At 41.9% G+C, this 27,501-nt stretch overlaps 1 protein-coding gene and 1 long non-coding RNA gene across 2 annotated transcripts in view; both read left to right on the top strand.

Annotated features, from left to right (window-relative positions):
- KALRN (kalirin RhoGEF kinase) overlaps positions 1-27,501 on the top strand; it is a 407,865-nt gene that overhangs the window by 109,297 nt on the left and 271,067 nt on the right. The gene's annotated exons all lie outside the window — the stretch shown is intronic.
- Positions 15,726-16,274, top strand: LOC128810293 (uncharacterized). Its single transcript, XR_008437996.1, has 3 exons — positions 15,726-15,843; positions 15,926-16,027; positions 16,204-16,274. It is a non-coding gene; the product is annotated as an uncharacterized LOC128810293 (long non-coding RNA).

The raw sequence follows: 27,501 nt of genomic DNA on the forward strand, positions 1-27,501 counted from the left end.
AAGATAGGAAATCAATTTTGAATTACGCTATGTGACGCATACTGTATTTTCCATCCCTCATTGTAATGAGCAAGCACACCCTTACGTAATTATGACTTTTTAAGAGATTGCCTTTGGCTGAATTTATTGCCAGACAGATCTATCCCATGGCATTTAAACTTCACAATGCTACGAAATGTGCAAGCTGGCTGAAATGGCAGGAGGATGCTTGTAAAACTTCATGCCAGTGGGGCCATCTTTCTTTTGCTCTTGCACCTCATTGATTCCTTGCAGTGTGGGAAAACCAACACAAATTGGTGCCACAGATCTCTTTCAGGAGCTGAGTTTCACTCCCCTCTTGCTGAACCACAGTAGCAGTAACACTGCTACAACAGGAAGAGGGGGTTTTCCTTAGCACTGAGATCCTCTGTCCAGGTATCACGTCCTGCAAGGAAGGCTGAATAGCTGGCATGGCTGAATGTGCAAAGGTGATGAAAGTCATTGAAATAACTCTGCACAGATTGGGAAGTGAGGCTTATGCTGTCTCTATGTAGAAATCCCCAGACAGTTTAGATGTGACTGGCTGTTAGTTGTTGGTGTGCAATGTCTGCAGTTTCACATTCTTCCACAAGACATTTGGGCACATTTTCCAGTGTTACCTCTGGGTTGAGACACAACAGAGGCCCTGAGTGAGCCTGTTGGGCTCAAACGGGAAGGGACACACTCCTCTTCCATGCACATTTGCTTCCTCAGCCTTGCAGCTGAGGATGTAGGTGCAGATGCAGGTTGTGATGATGGCTTTTGGCATGTGGGCAGCCTTCCATTCCAAAAGCAGATGGATGGATGGATGGATGGATGAATATAAGTTGACAGAAGCCAGATAGTGCATGTAGGTAATTTTCTGAGGTTGGATTTGAACTAGACTACTGTGGAAGAAGCACTGTGCTGGCTGATTGCTGCTTCTCAGCAGGCAAACAAATGCACTTCCATTGGCAGTTGCAATGAACTATTCTATTCATCTTTGAGTGTATTCATAATTGACAAGACAAGATGAGATTTTCACATTTTCTATATTTTTCTTGCTAAGTTTCTTTCTACAAATGGTGTGGTGAAATCCCCCTCTCCTTTTCACAAACTGGATTACTATTTAATGAATATGGACTCCCTCTCAGCTTGGAAGACATTTACAGCAATGCTCAAAGTGAAAATCAGTGATTTATTTACTTGCAGAAATTGCTAGCTACCCAAAATTCACCCAGGAATGTCAGAATGCTTCTCACAGAGTCATGTTATAGCCCTGCTCAGCTGAATGAGATGCCAATTCACTAAAATCCAGAAAAACTGAGGACCTAGTTCCTGTTTTTTTACAGTGAATTAAAAAGATACTATAAATTAGAAAATAACTGGTTTTGATTTTCCATTTTGAAATCTAAATTGGACTTAGTTGGATTGTTCACTGTGTTTGCAAATTCTGTGAAAAATGTTCTACCTTGTCCATTGAAATGAGGAAATATCTCCTGGATCTGAGATGGATGAGAGTCCCCAGCACAGAGCCTTGTCCTGACAGGCCTACAGAAACCTTTCAATATAAATATTCTCCGCAGCCCTGCTTCAGTGGCTCTTTAAGGGTTACTTCCTTCATGTTGAGAAGGTCAAAACACCATAAGGAAATTGAACATAACTTCTTGACATTTGAGATCGTGAATTTTCCTTTCGAATTAGAGCAGTAAATTTGCAAGTTAGTAAGAATAAAACTGAACCCTTCAGATGGTTTGGGGAGGGAGGCCAACTCTAATTAAATCCTCTAGGTCAAGGAGTCCTCACTCATCTGGTTTGATTTTGATGAGCTGTCTGAGCTGGTGTGTACAGAAGTGTGCTGCTGTTTGTTTTGTTTCCCAAAGCACAACTGTTCGAATCCCCCAGTGACAACAGTAGACCTGGATGCTCTCAGCTGTGGCAGATTGATTGTCTTGCTGCTACCCTTGGAGTCACTGGCTGTTTGCACAGCACAGAGGGATGGATATACATCACCCTAGAAAGGCACTGAGCTGAAGCTCCCCAGCAGTAGAGCCTAGGGGATGCTTGAGTGCAGATCTGGTTTGCACCTGAACTTTTCCTGTTATCATCATCCTCCCTGTCCCTTCCTCTCCTTCGCATTGTCTCAGCTATTCCAGAGGGCTGTAGGGTTTGTGTTTGCAAAGTGATGGGGGCAGGACTTTGGTTTCTTTGGACACGGAGGCTGTGCAGGGCTGCTCTCTCCATCCTACATGCTCTCTGGATGAGGAAGGAGAGCCATGACCAGCAGCCAGCATCTCTTGTGTGTGTGTTCACAAGATATGGCAAGAAGTAATTCCCATAGTGCAGCATCAGGCTAATTAATCACCATCTTATTGAGAAAACCACTGAATTTGGACTTGGGAGTGCATCTGGACAACAAGTTGAATGTGGTTCAGACTAGTTTCTAGCAGTGAGGGCATCTGGCATGGGGCAGCCAAGTCTGTGCTGATACCATGGTTTAGCCTCCAGGGCAGGGTGGCTACATGCAATTTGCTCATGGGAAATAGTACCTGGCCTGTGCTACCCTGCTAGGAAATCGTTTAGGAACGACCAAGCTAAAATCCTGCCAGGCACCATTTATTCAACAGCAGAGAGCATGGACTTCCAACCTGCATTTACTTTACTCATCAAATGCAACCCATGATGTCACAGTTCAAAGAAATGACCATCTACTCCAGCTTCTGGAAGAGGGAAGAGGAACTGGCTGCTCCTCAGTTCACACAGACTCCAGGAGGCCAAACTTCCCCAGAAGATCCTGCAAGATGGGCAAGGAGAGCACAGTTGTCTGAAGAGTATCATGAGAGCTGTGGTTAGAGCAGTCTGACTGGGATTGAAAGAGCTGCGCCAATACAGAATAGCACAGTTATTTTATTAGAATTTTCCCAGGGAAGCATGGAGTGGTCACTGAGGGTGTCTGGAAGCAGAAACAGGCTGTTTGATCTGCTAGTGTAAACAAGCAGTAAATCTAAAGCCAAATTCAGATCTGGTTTGTAACATATAATCTGCCTTGGCTTAACGAGGGTTAATGAGGTCTAACCCTGGGCTGGTAATGGGCCCTGAGAGGTTCCTTCTCATCTGTGTAACAGACCATGGATTCTGCCTCGCTCACTCATAATTATTTCGACAACAGCTCTGGGTCCAGAGCCAGGAGATCTATTTGTTCTACATAATAGAACAACTTTCCAATTTATGTGTGCTTTACAGTGCTATTTTTGTTAACACTGGACTTATCCAATCAGTCTCTTCCAGCTCCAGTTTCTATAGGTATGTTCAGTACAATTGCATTGCATATACAAATATGGCAGCATTTCTTATATCACTACTGTTTCCTATATGGGATTCCCCCAGATTTTGGGTGGGTTTTGTTATCCATTGCTATATGGGTGTGTTCCAGCTCACAAGCACCACTTCATCCATTAGCCCTTGCCAGGTCTTTGGTCTGTGTTTGAGCAAAGCAGAGTGTCTTCCTGGCTCCTGGTCTAATGTGGGGACCTATGGAACAAATATTGAATTATATATTTTCCAAGAACTACTTCTATCTACTTGTCTGGTGTCATATCTTCCAAGATTTTAATGACTTTTTGTTTTTTTTTTAAAGACAAATATTTCCTTTCCTTTTACATGCTTCATGCAGCTTTTCAGAAAAATGCAGGGGAGTTTGAAACACCAGCTGTTTCCTTTCAAGATCTCTTTGAAGATCCCTGGGCCATGTACTCCTTATTCAGCTCCTGGGTAGCTGCAGGGTCCATGCTCCATGCAGACAGCAAAGGAACAGTTTCCAGCCTCTCAGTCTCACCCAACAGTACCTGGGGCTGACTTGTCTCTCACATGTGGCAACTCAATCATCCCAGTCCTACCATGGTGAAAGCACGTGACATCTATGTGACTGTCAGTGATAAAAAATCCTGTTTTTCAACCCCTGTGAGGTGTGCCTCCATGTTAAAAAGCAGCAAGGCAAAATACGAGCAAAGTGAGAAAATGCATTTGTGTGCAATTTGCAGTCAGAATTTGGGGTTTTTGCAGTCAAAAATTACACAGGAGAGGTGGAAATTATCACAGCTGGTCTGTTTTAAGAATAAAGGGCTACAGCAGATAAAATGTGCTCAGTCTCCAAGGAATCTAAAAACACCTGCTGAGAGCAGCCACTGAAGAAATGTAGGAGTGGTAATGCTGGACTTGGTCCTGGAAACATTCCACTGCAGTCAGGGGAAAACTCTAAGTGGTTGCTAGGATAAAGTCCTGACTGGCCCCTGGTACATTTCTAGGCATGTTCTGCATTTGGGGTTATTACCAGGCTGCTGAAACTGTCCACATAAGCACTACTCCCATCTCCATGACAAAAACATGTCTGGTGTCCCCACTGCATTGGCACTGCCCTGCCTGGTCTCAGCCCACCATCCTGGAGTGTTTGATCCCACAGAGGTGGCCATCCTTACCCAGCAGCTCAGTGCCAAAATCTTCATACAGCCAAGAGAGTGGAGATGTGTTTGAAGCTGAGAAGTGGCAACTTAGTTGATCCATGAAGGGACCTGGTTCTGTCCATCCCTCCCTGGGTCTCAGAGAAGAGATTTAAGGTGCTCTGCCTACCTCTGTACGAGGCCAGCTCTGCAGCTCGGCCACCAATGCCATCCTGGCATCAGAACTCTCTGTGAACTTCTGATCATCACAGAGGCTGGTGCTGGCTGTGTCCATGCTCATTATCCATCCCCACACAGTGCAGGAACTTCCCCCCCTGAATGCTATTCCATCATGAAAAATATTAGCACCAGGCATAAAAGTAAATCTGAGTTAAGAAATATTTGTTCTAATGATGCATTCATAGCATTGCTTTTGTTACTCTCAACAATGGTAATCACATGGGTTTCTGGAGGACCCTGCAGCTAAGAGATAACCATGGCCTTTCTATTGCAAATATGCCTATGGGTAACTTTTTATGCATATGCAGCCTCATTAAGCCATCTGTAGAGAATTAGACTGCTCACTGCATAATTGTTTGCAGGAACAGGAACTGGGTTCATCGCCTTTCTAACAAAAATTGTGTATCTGTCTAGAGAATGATGACTTCATCTTAATTTGCATCAAGGCAATGGTAATGAAGTAGGCTTGATGAAAATGAAAAGCAGACTATGAGAACCTGGCATCAGAAGTGAACTACTGATAGCATAGTCTCATTTTCAGTTCATCTTGAGACTGTGCTGTGCTAGCAATAGGAAAGTGTCAGCTCCTTACTTATATCCTGAGAACATCAATCTTCTATATATCTATATACCAATATTGGTGCTGTGTTCTCACTACTTATAATCTTATAAACATGCACTCTCTTTTTAAAAAAAAACACAAATATTTTTTAGACATTTCATATTTTTCTTTTCTTTTGAAAAAGGACAGCCCTTTACTTGAACTTTTGACTACGCTGGATTGAGATGGTTTCATTCCCAGCTTTTCCTCTCTCTGATGCTGCAGTTTGTTCATGGCATAAATAGGATTGTACCTTCCCTTCTCCTACTCTGTGTGTATTGTCTTTAGAGATTGTCTTATCCTTGGGAAGTGTTACCTCCTCAAGTTCCAAGCTAATGCGAGCAGGGGTTACCAAAGGAGGGGCTGTCATGTCCCTCATCCCAGGTGCAGCCTAGTTTTGTTCTGCTACAGACAAACCTCTAGATGTGAGCCTGCTGGAGAGCAAAGCTTCTTGCTGTGCTGGTGACCAGATGGCCAAGCAATGCACAGTGCACTTTGGTGTCTGCTGTGTGTCAGGCACCCAAAGTTTGGGATCTTGTGTTAGTCAGCACAGAGGTTTGAAATGTCTTGATGGTTACACCATCAGCTTTTACCTAAAGTGTTGAAAATCTTCCTTCATGCTTCATGTTTTTTCCCAAAATGTTCCCCCTCTCAAGCAGAATGTATGGTGCAATTTAGTCTAAATATGTTGATTTGCTACTAATGGCAAAATTCTGTGCTGAGGAAACTCAAAGGCATCCAAGGATCTCAGCTCCCTGAAGGTGTTGTGGGTGGGATTGATAGATCCTACTTCGGAAGTTTACAACATTTGCACCTTCATTTGGGCTAATCACGAACCTCTTTGTTGTTAATTTTGAGATGAAGACACTTTTAGAGAGTGATGCATTCAATTTCTTTTTAGATGTCTTTCAAATGAGATTAATTCTTCCCTATATCGCACCATTTCTCTGTTCTCTCCTTTGATTCTGTTTTAAGCCATATACAGCCCATGGAGCAAAACCACCAAATGTTGGCCTCTCCATCTGTCTCCAGCACTGCACTGCAAGGGGAGAGTTTGCACCTGCCCAGCCTTATGCAAAGTGAAGGATCAGCAGGAGCCAGGGAGTTAGAAATGCTCCAAAGTATTCTTTCCTGAAAAAACAGAGATTGAAAACCCACAACTGAAGATATTCCTGAGCTCACACAGCACTCTAGGGCTTTATATTACTTTATGTGCAGTGCATCTTTGCAATCTGCTCTATTTCTCTCTCTTACTTTTCTTCTGCTTTACTTGACTGGGAAGCAGCATTGACTTGGAAGGGAGCAGTGAGAGACTGCAGCAGTCCATACTCCACCACTCTCTGTGCTGTTGGCAGCTGAAAGGGGAAACTATTTGAGGTGGAAACTTCCTCACTTGCATTTTGCCCCCCTCCCCAGCCATATCTTACAGTCAGGGAAGCAGATATTGCATAGAGGGCACTGGTTTATTTCCTACTGTGCTCTTGCGAGGCAGCCATGGACTGAAGTGGAAGCACACAAATCGGCCGGTGCCATTAGGGGTCCTTAATAAATATTAATTTAAGTGTGTGCTTTCTGCTAAGAAGGTGTCTGGTGAGCAGAGTGCACACTGCCAGCTGTGCACAAATTAAGCTTTTCCATTTGCTGAGCTCATGCGTGGCCACAAAATTACATGGGGAGAGGAGATGCACCAAAGTGGGCAGACGCACCCTAAAGTCATCACACCCTGGAGTCCATCCAGTCTCTGTAACTAACATCAGAAGTTTCTTTGTTTTTTTATTTTTACTTTTTTGATCTTTTTACAAGTGATACTTGGTCTGGTTTAGTAAACTTTAGGATATGATGATTTGCCAAAGTACATAGTTTACACCAAATCTGGCAGTTTTGTCAACAAGAGAATTATACTCAAACATAAGCAATTATATAGCTTCAAATTTCTTTCTCCTGTTTGCAACTTCTAGGCTTTAATCACTTAGAAAATAGTGAACAATTTTATTCTTTTTTACCAAGTTACTTTTCATTCATAGTTTATAACAAACTTGCTAAGAATGGAAATTGGATTTCAGTTAAAATGCAGAGAACCTGCACTGTGAAATTGCTTTAGTATTAGTTAAGTAAATCTACTTGTGCTGGATGAAGAGGTTTGGGATTTTTTACTAATCCAAATATACTTGTATTTTAAAAGGTTTAAAATACTATTTTTATGTAATAAACTAGACTGATTATTTTTGGGCAACCTTCCAAATTATTCGATCCCAGTTTTCTACTCTCATTTCTTTTTGATGTAACAGCAAGGGAAAAGTTTCTGTTGTGTTTTCTTTTTTTTTTTTTTTCAATATTCAGTCCTTCTCTTGTTGCTGGGGGAACTGATTGCACAGCTTTTACTGAACTAATATTAAATATAAACCTAAGCTAAATGGATCATTTCATTGAGACAGTAAATGTTTGCAAGGGTAGCTCAACCTGGCCCCAGTGATAGATAAAGAAGTATCAAAAGGAAATAGAAGTACTAGTTTTTATTTTCCAGACCATGAAATGTTGAAGTTTTCTGTAAAACTGTATTTAACCAAATGCATAAGTCAGTCAATCCTAGATCCCTAATGAGCAATTGATTGTTATCAATTTCCAGTCCTATTCTTGATCTAAAATGGACAACCATTGATTTTAGAATGCTACATAACACAATTAAACTAGGTGAAAATTTTTTTATGTCCAGAAATATTCACTGAGATCTAGATAAATGAATAATCATGTGATTTTGGAGTTGAATATAAGTAGAAATGGAAAGATATTTTATTGTTATCAAACACAGCTGATGATTTTTAATGCAGAATTCTTATTATTTATCTTTATGGTTTGTAAAGCTAAGCATTGTTTATACATTGGAAATCAAACACAAAATAAGTATATTATGAGCAGAAGAAAAAAGACATGTAAATATATTGGGTTGGATTTAGTTGAGCGAGGTTATTAAATTATTCAGTTCTTCATGTGATATTTAGATAAATAAAGTCTCATTTTCCACTATGCAGCTGATCTCATTAAAGAGAAAAAACCCTTTAATGTTTAAACCATCCTCTAATTCTGAGCAAATTCCTAAGAATGTTCTAAGGAGAGAGAATTCTTAAATCACTGGATTTTGTATCCTAATTAAATCTCTTGACAGCTCTCCACATTATATGCAGCAGTGGCTCAGTGCAATACAGGAGGTGGAGTTCAGCTTTTCATCATTCTCCTTTTTTACAAAATAAAACTGATATTTCCTTTTTTGTTCTGTGTACTGAGGAGCCCCGTTTCCGGGTGATCCAAGTTCAGTTACTCCTTGGAGGTGTCTGTTTTCTGGGTTTTCTCCTTGGCTGGGAAAGGGGGACTGTCCAGAGGAGGGGTAGATGTTTCTCATAGTGCAACAAATTAGGAGGAGGAGTGGATCTTTTTCTGAACTTGTCTTAAGAATGAAGTATGGGATTTGACTGATAGATTTTAAACCATAAATGGATTAATTAGAGTGTGACTGAGATCATGTATAAAAAAGGAGCAAGCTAATTAAGTCTGAGCAGTGCTCCAAATGCCTTTTGTACTGATGACTGGAGATCAAAGGCTAGAACAAATTTTTTAAGATTGTATTTCTTTAAGTGAATAAATGAGCCTTAGTAAGGGTGGACATCCCTTTAGTCAATCCAGGCATATTTTCTACCTGGTTGATATGCTTAGAAATGCCTGATATCTAATTGATGCTTGGGTATTCAGATATATTATGTTCCCATGCATTATGGCAGAATAGATTTGTACTTTTGCATTTTGATGCTTTACTTAAGATGAAAAAACTTTCTCTTATGCTTTGGGCTCAGTTGTCTGAGATTCTGAAAATTTTATTATGAATGTGCTGTAGCTGCACTAATCCAGGAATTGCACATGCCCTGGTGAGTCTAGTCAGGTATTCTCTTATTCTCTGTCTTGTGCTGCTGCTGCTGCCTGCTTCTCTTGCCTTCTGTGGCTACCGACACACAGCCAGATTTGGGGTTTGTGAATATTTTTGGGGCCAGGTTATAGTCATCTTGTTATAGATTCAAGGCAACAGTAATAAACAACAAAAAGCATCTCCTGTGATGTGCTGAATGCCAACTCTGAGCCTGGAAATTGGGAAAATAAGGGCAGTCAGCTCAATACAAATACAAAGCTCAATATAAAGGAGCACGGAATGTCAGTGAGGATTAGGGGTCTAACTGGCACTTCAGTTTTTCTTTAACATTCCATTGCTGTAGTTTAAGTACAAATTATAATTTCCCTGAGCAGAACAAGCCAAATCCAGATACATCCTTGTGGAAGAGATAGTAGGAAGGCAGAAGGACAGGTGTACATCTCCCTGAAAACTGTCATTTCCACATACATGTGATTTTGATGTAAATTTTCTGCATTGAAGTTGAGGGATTTTTTCCTTAGAGACAAGAAAAAGGCAAGAAGGAGGCTACTAATTTTTGACTGCTCCCTTCTAAACTGAGAGCTATGTCCACGTGAATTTTTAAATGAAAAGAGTAGGTTTTTGCCACTTGTGGGGGTGGCATGGACCAAATCAGGTCTTGAGGTCCCTGGTTCTGTTTTTTGCAAGGTTGTCTTAGAAGTGACCCAACCATTCAGAGTAACACCATTTAATTCATGAGGCTTATCCCTTTTCCTGTCCTATGGTTCAGCTCCAAAATGAAAAGGATCTTTTAGGACAGTGAGAGTCACTGGTCGATGCCCAGGTGAATGTGCAGAGTCTCCTGTTGGGGGTGTTGAGAAGCTGGGCAGCAGGTGAGGTTTATAAGATATTACTCCTGGCAATCTTATCAGTCAAATTCAGTCTGATGTGCCAAGACTTATGAATGGGGTTGAAGGAGGATTTATTGTCCTCCTGCCCTGGATGGCCTGAGGTGGAGTACTGCTCTCCAGTCTGTGGGTTGTTTGCAACATCTGTGATGCTTCCCATGCATCACAGCACAAACTGCTTCAGTCTGTAATGCTCTTAGAGAAATAGCACCTTTTCATGACAGTAAACATCACGTGATGGATACTCCAAAGCCGGTTTTATTAACCTTTGTGTCTTTTTATATTTTTCTGATTTGTTTCTTTTTTGGTGTAATCCATTGTAGAATGATATAATTTCAGAAATGAGAGTAGTGCTAGCTGGAGGCTTAAAAGCATCTCCTTTTGCCAGGTTTGACCAGCAACATAGGAAAACAGTAAATAGCTGCTTCCTCTGCATTTTCCATCTGTGTGAAAAATGAGTTGATTGGTACCTTTCAATCTTCTGCACTGGTTTAAGCCAAGAAGGATCTCCACCTCTGTCTGTGTAGATGAGTGCTCTGCAAGCATCTCTTTCTTTCTCCAATTTAAATTGGAGCACCCAGCAACCATTTGCAGATCATGACAGTGGTATTTGGTCACTGTAGAGGCCATGGCATAGTGCCTTTTAAAGCTACTCAGCAGCAGAGGGGACCTTTGAGTCTCCAAATCAATAACAGAACTCTCGGACTTGGAAAAAAAAACCCTAACTATATCTAAGGGCATATCTGTGTAAAAAGAAGTGTAAATATTACCTTGTGTGTCTTGCCAAATCCACTTAAACAGCTTTACTAGATCTGCAAGCAGTTACTATTTGGAAGACAGATGAATATCAGCCAGTGTTCAAGCCATATCTGCTCTTCTAAGGGCCTAACTAAATAAGATGATGCCTCTCAAACACTTTCATTTGCAAATAAAAACTGTTCAAAAGCATATTATGGACAAAGGAAGAATTCTGTGGGCAAGGAGATGGGATATATTATGTCTTTTCATAGAAATTTAAACTGGGTTATTTGGCAGGGCACAGCATGCATACAACTGCCTGTATTATGGGGCCCTATTACTGTAGGTGATAGAAACAAATCAAATGCTATTAGATAAAAATGTTATCATCTCCATTATTGTCACAGTAACAGCCACTCAGCCCAGTTCAGATGCTGTGAAACAGCACTGGAGTCACTCTCCAAGCCCACAAAGGCAGGTAGGTGGCAAAAAGCTGCTTGCTCCTCAGCTGCTTGTGGAACTGAGGAGCAAGTGTACAGGAAAGTCTTGTATTCAGGTACAAAGTATGAGCAAACCCATTGTAAAATTGGGATGGGACCCACTGCAGAGACATTAAGTGAAAGTGCATTGAGGAATTTGAAGTTTTCAGGAGTTACAGCGGAACACACATTTCATTTGCTGTGTAAGAGCACAGCATTCCTCAGCCCCCGGAATCAACTGTGTCACTCACATCTTAACCAGGTGACAGCCAAAAAGAGCCATGCCATGCATGCAATGTGACCTGGACAAACAACATATGGCATCCAGGAAGCCAGAGCAACACACAGTGAGGCCACATCTTGTAGAAAGCTGTGTATCTCACAGATATAGATGGCAAAGTACAAAGTTCCTTCCACACAAAAGTATTTCCAAGAATTGTCTATCTCAACTGCTAGTGGTGTTGCACTTCTTTTATACAGGCTGCTAATCTGACAGGTTTATACCATCCACATCTATATATGTGTATCTGTCTCTCTAGGTATGGATGGTTATAAACATTTACATATACACACAGAGCTCAGTTTTCTCTCTCTGGCTTTCACAACTCTGACTTTTGCAAGTGGGCTGAGCAATATAACACAAGTTACGTTCTTTTGTATTTTTTTCTTGTTATCTGGATGAGTTTCTTAGCAGTGCTCTCACTGCTGTCTTGGAGCAGTGCTGGTGACTAAGAGGTTGCTTTAACGATATAGGAGCAAAAATCTGAGTCTGATCTGTGTAGCAAGTAGTCAAAGTAAGTTGAGATTATTGAATGGAAGATGTGATGCTTAATGCATCAGGTATGGCTTTTGAAGCCCTGAGCCTTTATTGAGGTTTTCAACCTTCTAACTGAATTTAAGGTGCAGAATATTTCTAGGTCTTTGATATTCAGCCACACAGAGGCAGAAGGAAACACAAAGATTTAGCCTGTCTCTCTTCTCAAGGCTGCCACACAAATGAGGGTGCCCTAATTATGCAAAAATTACGCCTGCAAAAGACATTCCTCATTTGAAATCTAGCCCTGTCTGAACTGCAAGACAGAAAGGAAATCAGTTTTTTTTCAGTGACTTGGGAAAATGTGGAACTTAAGTCAGGGGAACTGCTTGTACATGTGCTGCTGCTATTCATGGCTCACAGGAATAAAATTTAATATGAATATGTTTATTATTACCTCATAAAGCCAAGCAGCATTTTAGAGCAGAAAATATCTTTGATTGATTGTTTCCTCCCATTGGAATGAAATCCCAGTGAAAACAATAACATGTTCAAGGAGTCCTTTGGGAAGCAGAGGATGATGAGGCTGGAAAGCCTTGTGCAGTTTCACACTGGTCTGTAAATAAGCTCACACTTCTCTTCTGTCTCTTCCCATCTCTATCCACCTGGGAAGATGTTTATTTTTAGGATACTACCTGTATTTATATTAGTCTCTGGGACTAGAAGCAGTTCTTGTACTAACAGGATTTACTTTTGAAAGTTTTTGAAGCTGTGGACATTAAAAATTAGAGATGTCCTGTCCCTTTCTAGAGTTAATTGGATGTTAAACCCCCAGTGTATTTCACACCTTCAACTGCTTATAGAGCAGGGTAATATGAGTGATGTATGTCTGCTTGGGAAGTTTTGCAGCTGAGAGGGAAGCACAGGAAAGTGCATCCTGCTCCTGAGGTGTGTAGGCTGCAGGGCCTGTGTCCACTTCTCCACATGTATACATTGCTCACAGTGAAGTTCTTATAGGATATTTGTGATGTCAAACCCCACAGTGACTGTGTTTCTCTGTCCCTCTGATTGTAAGAGACTTGAACATAGATCACTTTGAAGTTTAGAGGGTAACTTAATAATTCTAATGGACACTGTCCCTTCCCCATCCTTCATCTCTTCAAAACACTTTGAGTTCTCCAAATGAAAAGTGCTAAAAAGGTGAACAGTATTTTTCCTCCTGCGCATAAAATAATGTCCCTATTTTTCTTAGTGGTTTGAAGGGTTGCTTCTCTACCACTTGGCAGAACAGCAGCATAATCTCTCCCTATCTATACAGAAATATAGTCAATTTGATTAAAAAGCCCTCAACAAACACAAATAACCTTCACCATTAGTCATCAAAGGTGTTAATAAATAGAGCACATAAATTTTACATTGATTATCTGCCTCAAATTATACAGCTTCAGCAAGATAAGCTTCATTAGAAGGATTGACCTGTCTCTCTGTTGAAATTTTTATGGAATTACAGCATGCCAATCATTAGATGGAGGAAGCAGCTCAAATTACCTGGAGATGTAAGATTTGGGGGCAAAAAAAGGCAACCTCATTGCTGTAAGATTCGATGCCCAAAAAAAGAAATTCTCCTCTCCCCTCCCAAACACAAAACCACTTATAAAAGGAGAAAATTTAATTAAAAGATTGAACTTGGAGGCAGCAGCTGAATCAGATTTATAGTCTGAAGATCTAGGACACTCCTGCATCTCTTCCATCTGGATCACTTATTTTTTAGGAAAGGAATTTTTCTGCTGTAGATGGTTTACTATTATACAACTAACATTTATGAAGCGACTGAAATGGTAAAGAAACCCACTTAAAAACCCCAAATGAAGAAATACCCCAGAAGCAGCAAGATGTCTTGTCCCAGCCAGTGCTGAAGGTCAGCTTTGGTTGTGATGTTTTCCCTTGTGTCTTGCTGCACTCTCACGTGAGGTCACTTTTCTGTTCAACCCCTCAGAGATGTCCATCTCCTATCAGCAAATCCCAGTGGTGTAGAAGCTGGAGATGAAAGTCAAGGAAGTCCTCTCCTCCACCTGTCCTTTGCAGAATATTGTTCTTTGGTATAGTTACCCTTTGCTACTTGAATTATGTTTAAACTTTATGTTTATGTGTAAGTGGCCTTAGTGCTGAAGATGAAAGTAATTTGAAAGTGCTGTCTTTCAAGGTGTTAAGCATCCTTGTGTCTATTATAAAGTCAGTGGGAGTTGATAGCACTAATCACCTCACAGGAAGCATTTACCATCCCTGAGGGTTGGAGCTGTAGATTACAAAGTCCCTCGGGGAAGGAGTCTGTCATGATTTATTTGTCTTTGAATCTCCAGAGTCCCCTATGGTGCTGTATAAATAACAACACCCTTCTGGAAATGCCATTTGTGCAGCCTTGCTAAGTGACCCACTTATCTTAAACATCTCAAACATCTTAAATTTCTTTCCTACTGTTATGCTTGAGGGTGCAATGTTTGTACTCTCAGGAAGCTGAGCAGGGGGTGCTTGTGGAGATCTGGGGCCTCCAGCCCAGCAGCCTCCCCTCCAGCACCACACTGTGAAGTGGCACAAGCCCAGGGGCTTCCGCTGCCCTGAGAGCACTGACAAGTGCCTTAATGACAAGTGCCTCACTAGTCATTAAATTTTAGCTGGAAACTAGTTTATCAAAGATGTGACCTGCAAACATTGAGAAGAACAAAGACTTTTAGGACAATGTTTCAAATGTCTCAGACTGACATGGTGGGGGAGATTTGTGCCTTGTTTTCTCGCTGTCCTCATCAATGGGATCGCAGTGGCTGGTTGGGGTGTCTGGTGCAGGACACACTCCCCTGCCTGTGTTGTGGCATTGAGGTGATCACTTGCCCTCCACCACTGAACACTGCTGTGTGTTGCCTCTGGATTTGTCAGGTTGGTTTGAAAGCCAGAGCAGATCAGCTCAGCCTCACCTCAGCACCCTGCCTGCAGCCTGTGCTGGGGTGCCACTGTCACTACGTGATGATGTAGGCATCAGATCTCTCAGAGAAGATTCTCTGAGTGATCCACACAAGGTGCATCACTGCTCATTTCCAGGAGCCTGATCAAGCAGATGTGTCCCCAGGTGGGAGCATGTGAGACCCACTCTCTAGACTAGGCAGAGAGGAGAAAAAAGAAGGATAAAATCTGACATCTGTTTGGTGTCAGATGCCCCCCTTATCCAGCTGCTCTGCACGCTGACTGAATTACAGATTTACTGCAGAGATTGAAGGCTCTCCCTTTTAACACGGCCCAATTGATGCAGGTTTAGAGGGCTAATTTGCTAGTTCCTCTGGAGAGAAAGGTCATATACTCCTTTGCTTGCAGCAAGGGATTCCAGTGAGTACAAAAGCCCTCAGAGCAGCATTGTCGGTGCATTCAGCACTGGGAGTGTACAGGGTGGTGAGGCAGGACACCAGCTCCTGTAGCAACTCAGGTGTGTGTCTGTGAAATCACATATGATGATGCGTCTTTGGAGTTTGAATTTCTGTACTGACTGTAGTGGGGCAGGGGAGGAATTCAGGCTCAGCTCTCTGCAGCTGGAGGTGACCATGTGCTCCCAGTTAAGCAGGGAATGTCACAATGCAGCCCAGGCACTCAGAATGCTGTCATCAGAGCAAACCTGCTTGCTGGTCACTACCCTCAGCTCAGGACAGAGCTGTCTTGTGGCTTGTAGCACTGAGTGCAGCCCCTCAAGAAGCAGCTTTTCTCTCCATTTCAGACATTCTGAATTCCCCACTTAGAGGTTTCTCCGACTTGGTAAATTCAAATTTTTGATTTTATACTCTGCTGTCATTTCCTGCATGGGAATGGGGAGGCTGAGCCTAATTTCTGTTACCAGGCCCACCACTGCAGCAATGGTGAGAGCTCTACAAAAGCTTTTATACATGGATTGCAAGGGGATTACTCCACACTAAAGTGCTTTCTGATCAATGACTACAAGGTCAGCTATTACTCTGTAGAAGTTTCAAACCTACTTGTTAAATTAGGAATTTTTTTTTAGGGATGCAGTCCTGGAAGTGCTGCATATAGGGTGTGTACAATCCTCTGGCAGAAAAAGCTTCCCATCTACCCATCTAATTCAGAAATACTTACATCTGTTTTTCTGTTGTTTTGCAGTTCTTTTTTTCACCTCCTTATTACACGCTCATCACCGATGAAGAGAAGGAGAATCTAAAATCCAAAGTTCACTTCTGTGGTCAAATAATTTGTTGTCTCACGTGAAAGAGTTTTGCTGCTGAATGTATTATCTGCTGTGGGAGACAGAGCTGACAGGCCCTGGGCTGGGAGTTTGACTGTTAAATCCTGCAGACAAGGCTGTTGATGACTTTGACAGATAGCACAGTTTTGTGTTGTGGCTCTGCTTCACATTCAGATTTTCTTAACCTCATAATATTGAGATCTTCTCATGAGGAGATGCTATGACAAGTTGAAATATTATTTCAGTGGTTGCCCGCCAAATACACCTCTTATCCAAATTAAATTCTTTTGGCCTTCTCTAATTACACGATGAGCCAAGGAGGCCTGTGAGCTGCACGGTGAGGGTTGAGGCTTGCTTGGGGACATGTTTGTTCATGGACCAGCCTCTTGCTGGGGCTTTTCAGAGCCTTGTCTCTAATGTTACTCAGCAAGGATGTCAGGACCACACAGAGGCTGTGGGACACCCCAAGGTCAGGGTGCATCACAAGGTGATGTGATATCTAAGGTGTAAATGCAGAAAAGGGACCCAAGGATAAACTGTTGTAGGTTGTACACATTCTTTCACTTGCTGAAGAGTCCTGAATAGCAGGGCTCCATCTGTGGGTGGGTTCATCCCTGGATTTTGGAGACACTTTTTCCCCAGGAGCCTGGCAGCCAGACCCTGCAAAATGCTTCCTCTCCCCACAAGGCCATTTCATTGAGGTTCTTCTCTCTCTGTGATGTTACTTCCCAAATAGCTCACAGCCTCCTCTGGTCATTATTTTGTGTTGGATTTTGGAGGAAAGCGAAAAAGGCTGGCTTTTTTTTCCCTTATGTGTGTCGGTGTGTATGTGTGTGTGTGTGTGTGTGTGTGTGTGTGAGTGTGTTTGTGTGTGTGTGTAATTCAAATCTGCAAAGTGCTGAGTTTTATTTAGGAGTCACTTGTGCCAGTGAATGAATTAGAGTCGTGGTGATGCAGCTGATTTATATGCAGAAAAATGCATAGCAATATCCAGGGCAGAGATTGGTGCTTCCAGGTAGGAAAGGATCCCATGCAGGGATTTACATCCCCACCCAACTTTGGTGCAGGGCTGCACATCCAGACAGGGGCTCAGTGGGATCTTTCCTTCCTCTCCTTCTGGTAAAGTGTCAGTTCCCCCTGCTGCAATGCCAGATAGCAGACTCAATGGCTCCTCAGCGAAGCTGCTTCCCTTATGATGTGATCTCCTTCCTTCTGTGGGCCAGATCCTCAGCTGGGACAAATCCTAACAGCTCCCCTGGGTTTCACTGCAGCAATGTGAAATTACAGCTGCTGACTCCAGCTGCTGAGGATCCAGCTGGTACCAAACAAAGAGCCCAATGAAAACCTTAGCTCATGGAGATGGCTGCCAAAAATTCAGATGAGCAGCTGTAGACCCAAAGCAAATCTGGGCTCTGATGTCATTGCTCATCATTGTGCCACTGAACCAGTGCTTTAAACCTGATGCTGCAATAAATACACTGAAAGTGCTGGCTACACCTGCACAAATCCACTTCCAAACCCAGGGACTAAAAAGGTTGCACAGACATACCTGAGGTCAAAATCTGACACTCCCCTTTCCACCTCATGCTTTTTCTGCCTACTGCTGGCTTCCTTTGACAGGTGCCAGCTGGCTCTTTGCCTTTTGTCTGGCTTGGGTTTGGTGAGCATCCCTTTACCCCACACTGCTGGTGGACAGCCATTTACAACGTGTTTATTCTTGTTGAACTGGTGAAACACTCAGCTGGGAGAAAAGCCTGCCAGTCAGTTTGGTAGGAATGGGGCTGTTTTTCATGTTGTGCCATTTGTGATGTAAAATCCATGAGTTTCCCCACACCTGCAGGAGAGGCCCTGGGTTACAACTTCGTGCAGGGTTTTGGAAGATGCCCACCAAGCTGTGAATGAAGGGCTCCAGTGGATTTCAGCACGGCTTCAGTCTCAAAGCATGCAAGGTTTCTGGCAGCAGGTTTCTTCCAGCATCACACTTTATATATATACATAAATGTATATATATTGGATCTCACTTATTCATGAGTGTTTTTCTTTTACAGGAAGGAGGAGATGCATAGAAAGGAAATGTAATGGCTGCATATAGGAAAAATGTTACTTTCTTTGGCTTTAAAAGTTGAGTTCATACAAACCACAGGAATATTCCTCCTCCCAGTGGGAGAGTCAGGTTTTGTCTGGGTATCATGTCATCTGTCCACATTCATTTTGGATCCAGGAGAAATTATTAAAAGTGATTGAAAAATCAGGCTTTGAAACAGTTGGTATGGAAGTGTGAGACCTGTCTATCACCTTCCATCAAAGAAGTCTTGGCACCTTTCTCACCATCTGACAATTCTCCTCACTCTGCTTCTGTAAAACAGAAATGTTGGCTGCTTGTGGTAGGGGAATGCAGCCTAGTTGATACCAGCAGATATTCTATGCTCACCATGTGACCTGTTGGTAAGCAGCCTTGATAGAAAATAAATTTTTTAAAATAGAATGAAGGAGACTAGAGGCTATTACTGTGCCTGGCAAAACATGTTGGTTTTCTGGGATATGGACCACAAGAAGCCTTTTTCTGCTTTTTGTAAAGCAGGTGCTTTCTGTTCTCCATCATTGGCCTGTTTGATTTTTTTTCTCCTGTCACTGATGACTCTTTCTTGGTCAATATCCTGCACCATCATCTAGTCAGATTTCCTTTCAACTATTTGTCTTCCAGAGTTATTCCCTTTCTCTCCTGTTCTCAGAAGTGACTGATTGACCTATTTTCTCATTTCTTTGTATTTCTGCATCAGTCTTTTTATCAGCAGGCTGAAGTGTCACTCACTAATCTAGGAAAACAACCCTGTCCCAAAGTAGCATAGCCATATTCCTAAGTGCTTTCTTGAGTTTAAAACAAAATCCATAGCCTTCTCCTGCTGTCTCCCACCAAGAGAGTGCTGGGACTGCAGTCACAAATGCGGGGCCACTGCAGGATCAGTGCACAGAGCCAGTGTGACAGCCCCAAGCTGGGAATGGGTTAGAGTCTGGGACTCAGAGCTGTGGACTGCTCAGCTCACAGGCAGCTGAGTTACTGCAAGATGGGACCAGCAAATTTGGGCTTGGTGCTGACACAGCCTTTCAATAACTGGATCATGGGAGCAGAACACCTCCATATGCAATAATATGTGCACAGCTTTATGCACAATAAGGAAAATTAGCCCACCTGCTACTTTTGAGGAAAAGTACCTACCTGCTAAGCTACTGCATAGCTACACTGTCTTCTGCACTTGCTTATTGACTATAGAGAAGGTACCTGTCTGCTGAAAACTAATTTAGCAGGATTGGCTTATTCATTCTGGATCTGTCCTCATTGTCACCTCTGTATAGGAAAAAAAAATACGTCTGTTCACCTTGACACCCCTCCTGTGAATGTGTGTCACTTTTTATTTGAGTTACTGCCAGTAACTTTTCCCAGTGCTCAGGCCAGGCTCAGGGAGCCTGATGTTCCTCACTCTCTGTCCTGAACCTGAGCTTGCCTGGTCTCTCATCTGCTCCTCATGGAGAGTTAAAGGGTTTCCTCCATAAAGGTTCTTCAGGCTCTTGCTCCTGACTTGCTAATACTCCCAACCTCTCCAGAGCATTGTTTGATTTTAATTGTTCTTATTCCTTTTTTTTCGGTCATTTGACATACTTGTGTGTTGCCTAGCATTTCATTAATTTTTCATTTTCTGCCCCTGGGAAATTTCTCTCAAATTTTGGCATGTTTCCCTCATTCTCCCTGCAGAACACTGAGTCAAAGAAATCATTTAGTTTCCTAGTAATATCCGCCTCATCTGTCATCAAGAGATAAAATTACTAAAACAATGAACAAAAGGTTAAAAAAAAAGCTGGACGTGTCCAACTGCCAGATTATAGGTCCTTGCAGTGAAATACTGTTTGTGTGTCTATTTTCCCTCTATGCCTTTGTGTATTTTCCCTACGTTTGCCTCCTGCCTACTCTCTCCTCTGTGCTGAAACAACTTGGTTTGATCTGATCCATCTTTCTTGCCTAAAAATGGGGTGGAAACGTGTCCTGAAAGCATCATTTTTGCTGATGGGACAGCTGTTTTTGGAGATGTCTCTTTGCTGACTGTTAAAGGAAGTGTAGAGTGGTTTGTAGCACCAGAAGTTTTATTGGGTTGCTTGTGAGTGGAATGGTCAGCTTTTGCCTTCAGGAAGCATGCAGAAAATGCTCAAAACATTGGGTAGACAGAGCCAAAAGTGAGCAGAAGTGGGTTCTGCTTAGCAGAGAAGAGGAAATTCTTGGCTTATTATTATTCATATTGTAAATAAAACAGGTTTTCCTGGCCAGCAGATTGTACACAGCACAATTATTATTATTAGCACTGAGGACAAGGATCTGCAAGTGCATTATATCAAATTTATACCCAATTTCTGTGGGTACAGAAATTCCTTTGGAGAGCAGTGGCTCACTCAGGTGTGACAAGTGTAGCAAATGACTGATGGCTTCCTCCAGTTTGCCTTCTGGATCCCAAGGCAGCAGATGTTAACAGGATGTGATCCCTCGTGGAGCTGGGCATGAGAGGAGAGTGGCAGGGCCAGGCTCTGTGCTCTGCAGGGTGGTGCAAACCCAGAGCTCTTGGGGCAGTTAAACCACATTGACACTCACATTGCTCAGATGTGCTCTCTCCTAACGGCAGGTTAGTTGAAGGTCTTTTAATCTCCACAGATCTTCAGGCCTCTGCAAATTACCTTGCAGGTTTTTCACAAGCAAGTGTTAAATCCCAAGTTAGTAAAATTGAATAAAATGTTGTCTGAGTCATCTAAAATTTGTACTGGGGAGCTCTTGTTCAACAGGATGAGACTATCTGTATGTTTCAAACAGCTGTCAGGCTGAAGCTTGCTTTTATCCCAGATGTGTGAATTTCCAGCAATGTTATTAACTGGATTGTTCATCCTCAATGCTGTATGGAATTCCTTCCTGCTATTGCCATTGAAGGGAACAAAGGAAGAAAGAAAAAGCTGGGTGGCGTGGGGTGGGTATTGCAAAGTGTCTTCTGCTTTCCTAGAGTGATTATAGAATAAAGCTTCTGAAAAAGCCACACTCTGCAAATCAGTGGATGTGTTTCATGTGGTAAAGGAAAAAAAGGTAAAAGGCTTCAAATTATGTGTCAGTTTGGAGAATTATGCTTTGGGCTTCTGGCAGTTGTGGTGGTTATTTTAAAGGTGGAATCCAAAAAGTGTAGAAATGTGTGATGGCTTCATGACCTGTTAGTACCAGCCAAAGCCACAGAGTCACCACCAGCCAATAGGGAAAATGCATTTTTCAAGCCTTGACAGAAAATATCTTTGTGTTTTGCATTTGGGCTGCAGTTCAGTTTGAATTCTTCGAAGACCTTCTCATCTATGCTCCTCTGGGTTTGGATTTTTGCTTTTAAAATGTGACAAAGAACTCTTCCTGCTTGAAAAAAAGGCTATGGCCCTTCCCTTATGGTGCATTGATTTTCATATTGTTTAAGCATATGCAGAGCAGAGAGATAGCACCAAAGCATGACCTTTATTTACAAAGTAAGTAAATAATTGGTAACCATTAAGTTTATATCATGAAGTCAGAGGGAAGACTTTTGTCCAGTCATTGATTGTCCAGAAAGCGTGTGTGTGGTCTGTCCTTTATGGCCCATGGCCATACTCTGTTATGGATTTGCCAGAGGAATCAGTCTTTTTAAAATGCGTGTTTTTTCCAAACTTCTATGGGAGCAGTCCTAGACCACTTGCTATTCCATAATTCAGGTTAGTAAAACACTGTAAGTTTGCTTTTCTCATTTTAACTTGATGACCTGTGATGAACAAAAATTGAGTGAACTATTCCAGTTTATTTCCCATGTGCATTTTAATTCTGCATCCAATGCAGGTTGCTCCATCAATTTGTATTTTTCTTAGATCAACAGTTGCTATTTAATTTTTCCAGATATTTCAGCTGCTTTAGATTTGCTCTGCTAAATGCCCACTAAAGCATCAGGATGACAGTTAGTGAACACTTGAAAGTCTGCTTTATGAAAAATTTTGACATTACAAAATTTGTTTTCTTTCAAAACTTGAATAAACCAACCTTGTTTGAATTTCCCATTAGAACAGAAATTGCAAAGCTAGAGGTGAAATACATCTTTCCATCATCATTAAAAAGTGTGAGAGACCTCAAAAAGGCAACAGTAATCAAACCCCATCATTTGCAGCACAGAGGGAACTCTGCTACTTTCCAAAAGATGAGACAAGTAGAGGGATTGAACAGAATTTTAAATTCATCTCCATGGCCCCAAGTAGAGGGATTGAACAGAATTTTAAGTCCATCTCCAGTGCCTCAAGTAGAGGGATTGAACAGAATTTTAAATCCATCTCCATGGCCCGTATTGCTGTTGATTCATTGCATTTAGCTTCAGAGCCCATCAAGACCCACTCCTTGTCCCTAGAAATGTGGCAGATAAAGACAGGGACCTCACTCTCCCTCTTGTGTTTAAATGTACAACTCCAGTGATCCTTAGTATACATCACCAGAAGAAAACATTTGGCTCCTTTTACATTTTTATTCAGAGGAGTGGGGATTCTAAGGTGACATTTCTGGTAGTCTCTAATGAGCAGCTTTATAACATGTGCTTGCATATGTATCCTCCAGTATAAAATCTCGACATCATGCTGGCGTGCCACATGACTTCACACTGTAAATGTCATTAGTGTCTTGTATGTTAACAACCCTAATTGTTTTCAGTGATCGGTCCTGGATTGTTAGCTGAGGATACCAGCTTTTAACAGGAGAGGTTGCACTAATTGCCTGGTTTTCACAGATTGGCTAAACCTTTGGCCTTTTGAAGTTTGTGTGTATGTGTGTGTGTAATCCTTGTTAAAGGCATGCAGATGATGAATGGAGCATTCAGCTGTGCTGGCATCCTCCAACAGCAACTATGGACCTCAGTGGTTCCTACCGGTGAGTTCCTGGGAAGAGAGAGCCAGCTATTAATGACTCTGGCTGCACTTTCTTTTATGTTCAGAAGCTCCCTAAATAAAAAGACACTACAGAACCTCACAGTTTATAATTTGTGTGAGACTTTGTTTAGCTTTGAATTATTTGGAATCTTACTTCTTGGAATCTGGGATCACATTATACAAACACACTTCAGCCATAAATTCTGCAGACTTGCAAAAGTGGTTACAAAAACCAATGCTCTGAAGTGGTGAAAGCCCTTCTTTGGTGCTTTAAATGGTGTCTCACTTATTTGCAACTAGTGAAATTCAACTATAAAAATTCTTTTCATAATGAAAGGAACTTCTGTAGTAAATAATCCTGACATCTGTAAAGCAATCCAGAATCAGCCATCTTCAAAGTAACATGACTTACAAATTTAATGGCAAAAGGAGATTTTGTCCACAAGACCAGGAAAAACAATTCTGGGGACAGTAAGCATTTCTCTTGCTGAGCAGCTACCAGAGCAAATCTCTCTGCTGCCTGGTTCAGCAGTTCCCTGCCCTGTGGTAATTTTGTCCTTCCATATGAACCTGATTTGAGGTCCCCTGAGCCAGGCTTGTAGTGGTGATTTCCTTGTGCAGAGTGTCACTCCATGCTGCTCTGTGGTGACAGATAGCAAAGCTGACAGGCGATGCTGGGACCCAGGGAGAACCCTCCTCAAATTGCTGTCCTGGGGTCAAGGGATGCCAGAGGCTGGGGTGGGACTGTGGAGGGAGGGAGCCCAACATGTAAGCACATTGTACTGGGCAGCATCTGCAAACACAAGCCTGATGAGCCAAGGTTCAGGGAACTCTTCTGTTTTTAAAGTAATAGGGAAAAAATGTTTGGTTTTGTCAGAAATTTGGATTAAATTCCATTTCCATCAGCCTGTGTTAAAAGAGAAATTGTGACTCCCTCATACTTGTCACATAGATTTTTATTTTCCAAAGAAACAAAATATTAATAGATTCTGAAAGTGTAAGACCTTGTAGTGCTTGTGTTTTGATTTATGGCTTCTAATAGCAAAGGAAGCAATACTGTGTGAACAAATTATTCAGAAATCAGAAAAACCTAGGAGGCAGGGGAGAGGGGGGAAACAAGAGGCCACTAAAGAAATTTGCCTGAAGAGGCACCTAAAGGGATTTTGTTTCCCAGTGGAGAGCTGGGGTAAAGTGTGCAGCGCTGAAATGTGACTGATCCCATTCCAGATGTATATTCAGCAATGCAGAAAGAGGAGGCAGAAATGGAGAGCAGAAAGCTTGTTGAATGGGGGGGAAAGGAGAATGTTTGGGGTTTTTTGGGGGAGAGGATTTTTTTTGTGTGCTGTTCTGTGCTGCTCTTGCAGCAGTGGGAATTAGGAGGCTGCCTGGTACCACAGCAGCTCTATTGAGGACTCCCTTCTGAAGCAGTGCTTTAGCATTCATGATACATAGACTGAACTGCTGACAGTCCATTCAGCAGGGCAAATGAAAAGGACAAAACTGCCCTGTGTTCTGCTCATCTGCACTGCTTTCTGTTTTAGACTAATAGAAAAACTCTGCTCCAACAGCAAAGGAAACTCTCATCTCTTACTAGCAGTAAATTAGGCAAACCTTGGTTGTATCTGATATTCTGGCTGCTGAAGTGTGGGGTGGGATGCCAGAACGTTCTGCTTTCAGAATTGCAGGTTGAAAGAGTTTGTCATTCAATAATCCAATCTATACAATTCTCTTTAATCTCTTTTCCTAGTGGAGTCATTAAGTACACAGGAGTGTTTGGCAGAGGAGTGATGGAGTGTGATACATCTTATTTTGGGAACTGACTTTCTTTTTTAGTAACAATGAACATTTTTTTCCGCCCATCACTTTTGTGACTGACACAGAAGATGTATTAAAACAACTATTCAGAAGAAGTGTTCGGTCAACCTGCAGCATTTCCTACATACACAAACAGCTAACAACATTGTCTGGGTAAACCTCTCAGATTTACAGCCAAGTGCTTGTTTGAACTTCCTAAGCATGTTGAAAGATTGATCTTAATGTAAACAGGACCTGCTTGCAGCACTGTTACAGGACTCCTTACAGACAATAGCACCTTACTTTAGTGGGAGCAGGAGGATGCACAGGGCATCCAGCAGACTGTGTCTGATACGACACTGAGATGAAATTTTGCCAGTGGAAGCAGATGTTTTGAGGGTTTATATTTTCAATTTTCCCTTCCGAAACCTCCTAAAAAGCAGCAAGGTTTAGAGCATGCTCATCGCTTCTCTTCTTGAAATCTCTACTCCTTAAGTGGTCTCTTGCAGTTGCTAAGAAACTAGGTTCCCCAAATGGACATCCCTTTGAAAATCCTGGTTTATTGTCAGAAGTATTTGTGGTATTTCAAAGAAGGCAAAAAATGCTGAATAGTTTTATCTTTTGTTTTGGTGGGTTTTTTGGATTTTTTTGTCAGGCGTAGGGTTTTTGTGTTGTTTTGGTTTGGGTTTTTGGGGGGGGGTTGGTATGTGTGTAGGGTTTTTTGTTGTTTGTTTGGGAGGTTTTGTTATTTTTGTCATTTTTGGCTTGCTGCTGTGGGCAAGAACAAAAAGAACCATCTTTTCGCATAGAGACACCCAACATGAGAAATTTGGCAGAGGAAAGGATGTTCGTCACCCCTGGGCTTAGGAGGATCCTGCTTTTATAATATGAGAAAATTGGTCCATGTGCACAGGGCCAACATAACACAATCTCACCTCACTCAGGTCTCTTTTCCAAGCCTGCATGGCTAATACAGATGAGGGAGGACCATGGGAACAGAATAAGGAGCATCTTTATCCTGAAGCCATGTCCAGCTTTTGCTGTTCATGCTCTGCTTTTTCACTGCCCTGTGTATCTTCATTCCAGACCCAAATTCTTGCAGTGAATAGGTTCCAGGAAGAATTTCCAGATGGTGAAGTTGTTCATGTGGTTACTGTGGCAAGGTGGCCAAGAGGCTGATTTAAATGGGGCCAGCTTGAGCATCAGGGAGTGCTTGAGCAGGCTGGGGCACACATTTCCCTTGCCTAGAAGATGGGTAATGGCTCTGCCAAGCTTTTAATGTGGTAGCTTTTCAAGTGCATTTATATCTGCTTGATTATCTGTACATTCCACTGATCCTTGACATGAAGACATCCTCTAGTGAGCTGTCCTCACAATCCTTCTCTGCCTCTCCAGTAAAGTGAAAAGCTATCATCATCCTTTACACTAAGATGGTTTTGTGTTCTTCCCTGGGAAAACAGCCATCATTTGAGCCTATCACCAATCTCTAGCTTGCTCCATTTTTTTTGTTTAAAGATGTATTATCTTCAAAAACAGAAATCAAGGTCCAGCTTTTCTGATTTATACACTCCATGCTGCCACCTGGTCCTGAATCCACAGTGATTCTGTGTAAAGATTTGCCATCTCTTTCAGTGGGTGTTTCATGCATGAATAGTATGAACTGACTTGGCCTTGTAATGATATGTTTGCTGGTAGCGTGTTATTTAGCTGCTAGTTATCTTTGTGTGCTGTGGAGAAATTCAGGCAAGATTTGCTACTTGGTAAACAGGAAAACAGGGTGGGAGCCAAAGCCTTTTTATGTGTGTCAACTCCTTTAGGTTTTTTCTACAACAAATATCTTCTGTTTAAGAAAACAGTGTCTGACAGGAGAAAAATGGGAACAAAATGATCATGGATTTTCAGCTTGGAAAGAAATTGCATACTGCTTTTATTTCAGATTCTGGATTTGAATATTATCTTGTCCGGAAAGGTTTGATGAGGTTTTGCTGCCAAATATCAGGATGTTCTTATCAACCCCACACCTTGTCTTCTGATCACCATGGAAAAATGGATCATTCATGCCTGTTTTATGTTCAAAAAGGCAGTTTATAACTTGAGTAAGTTAGCCTGAAATAAAGAATTATGTCTTGGATGTCTGTCTTCCTCATCTGCATGAATTTAAAACATCTATTTGAACTGGCACTGATTAGCAGTCTTTAAAATAGCACAGGGCATTTAATTGAAGAGGACTGAAAATATGCAAGGAATAATAGGCTGTGAAAGGAATGAGGTTACATAGCTAGATGTTTTCTTTTTCTTTGTAATTTGCCTTTGAGCCTAAGTTAAATTTCCTTTTCTGTGTATATAAGATAAGCAGTAGTTATTGGTCTTGTTTGAAATTATTTCTTCATTTCATTAAGGGTCCAATTCATTCTGGAAAAAGCGAGGCTCAGGCCCGATGCAGAAGTCACACTAAGCCTGGACTGTTGGTCTGTAAT

The sequence above is a fragment of the Vidua macroura genome, chromosome 7, assembly GCF_024509145.1.
Source record: "Vidua macroura isolate BioBank_ID:100142 chromosome 7, ASM2450914v1, whole genome shotgun sequence".
Taxonomy (NCBI): Eukaryota; Metazoa; Chordata; class Aves; order Passeriformes; family Viduidae; genus Vidua; species Vidua macroura.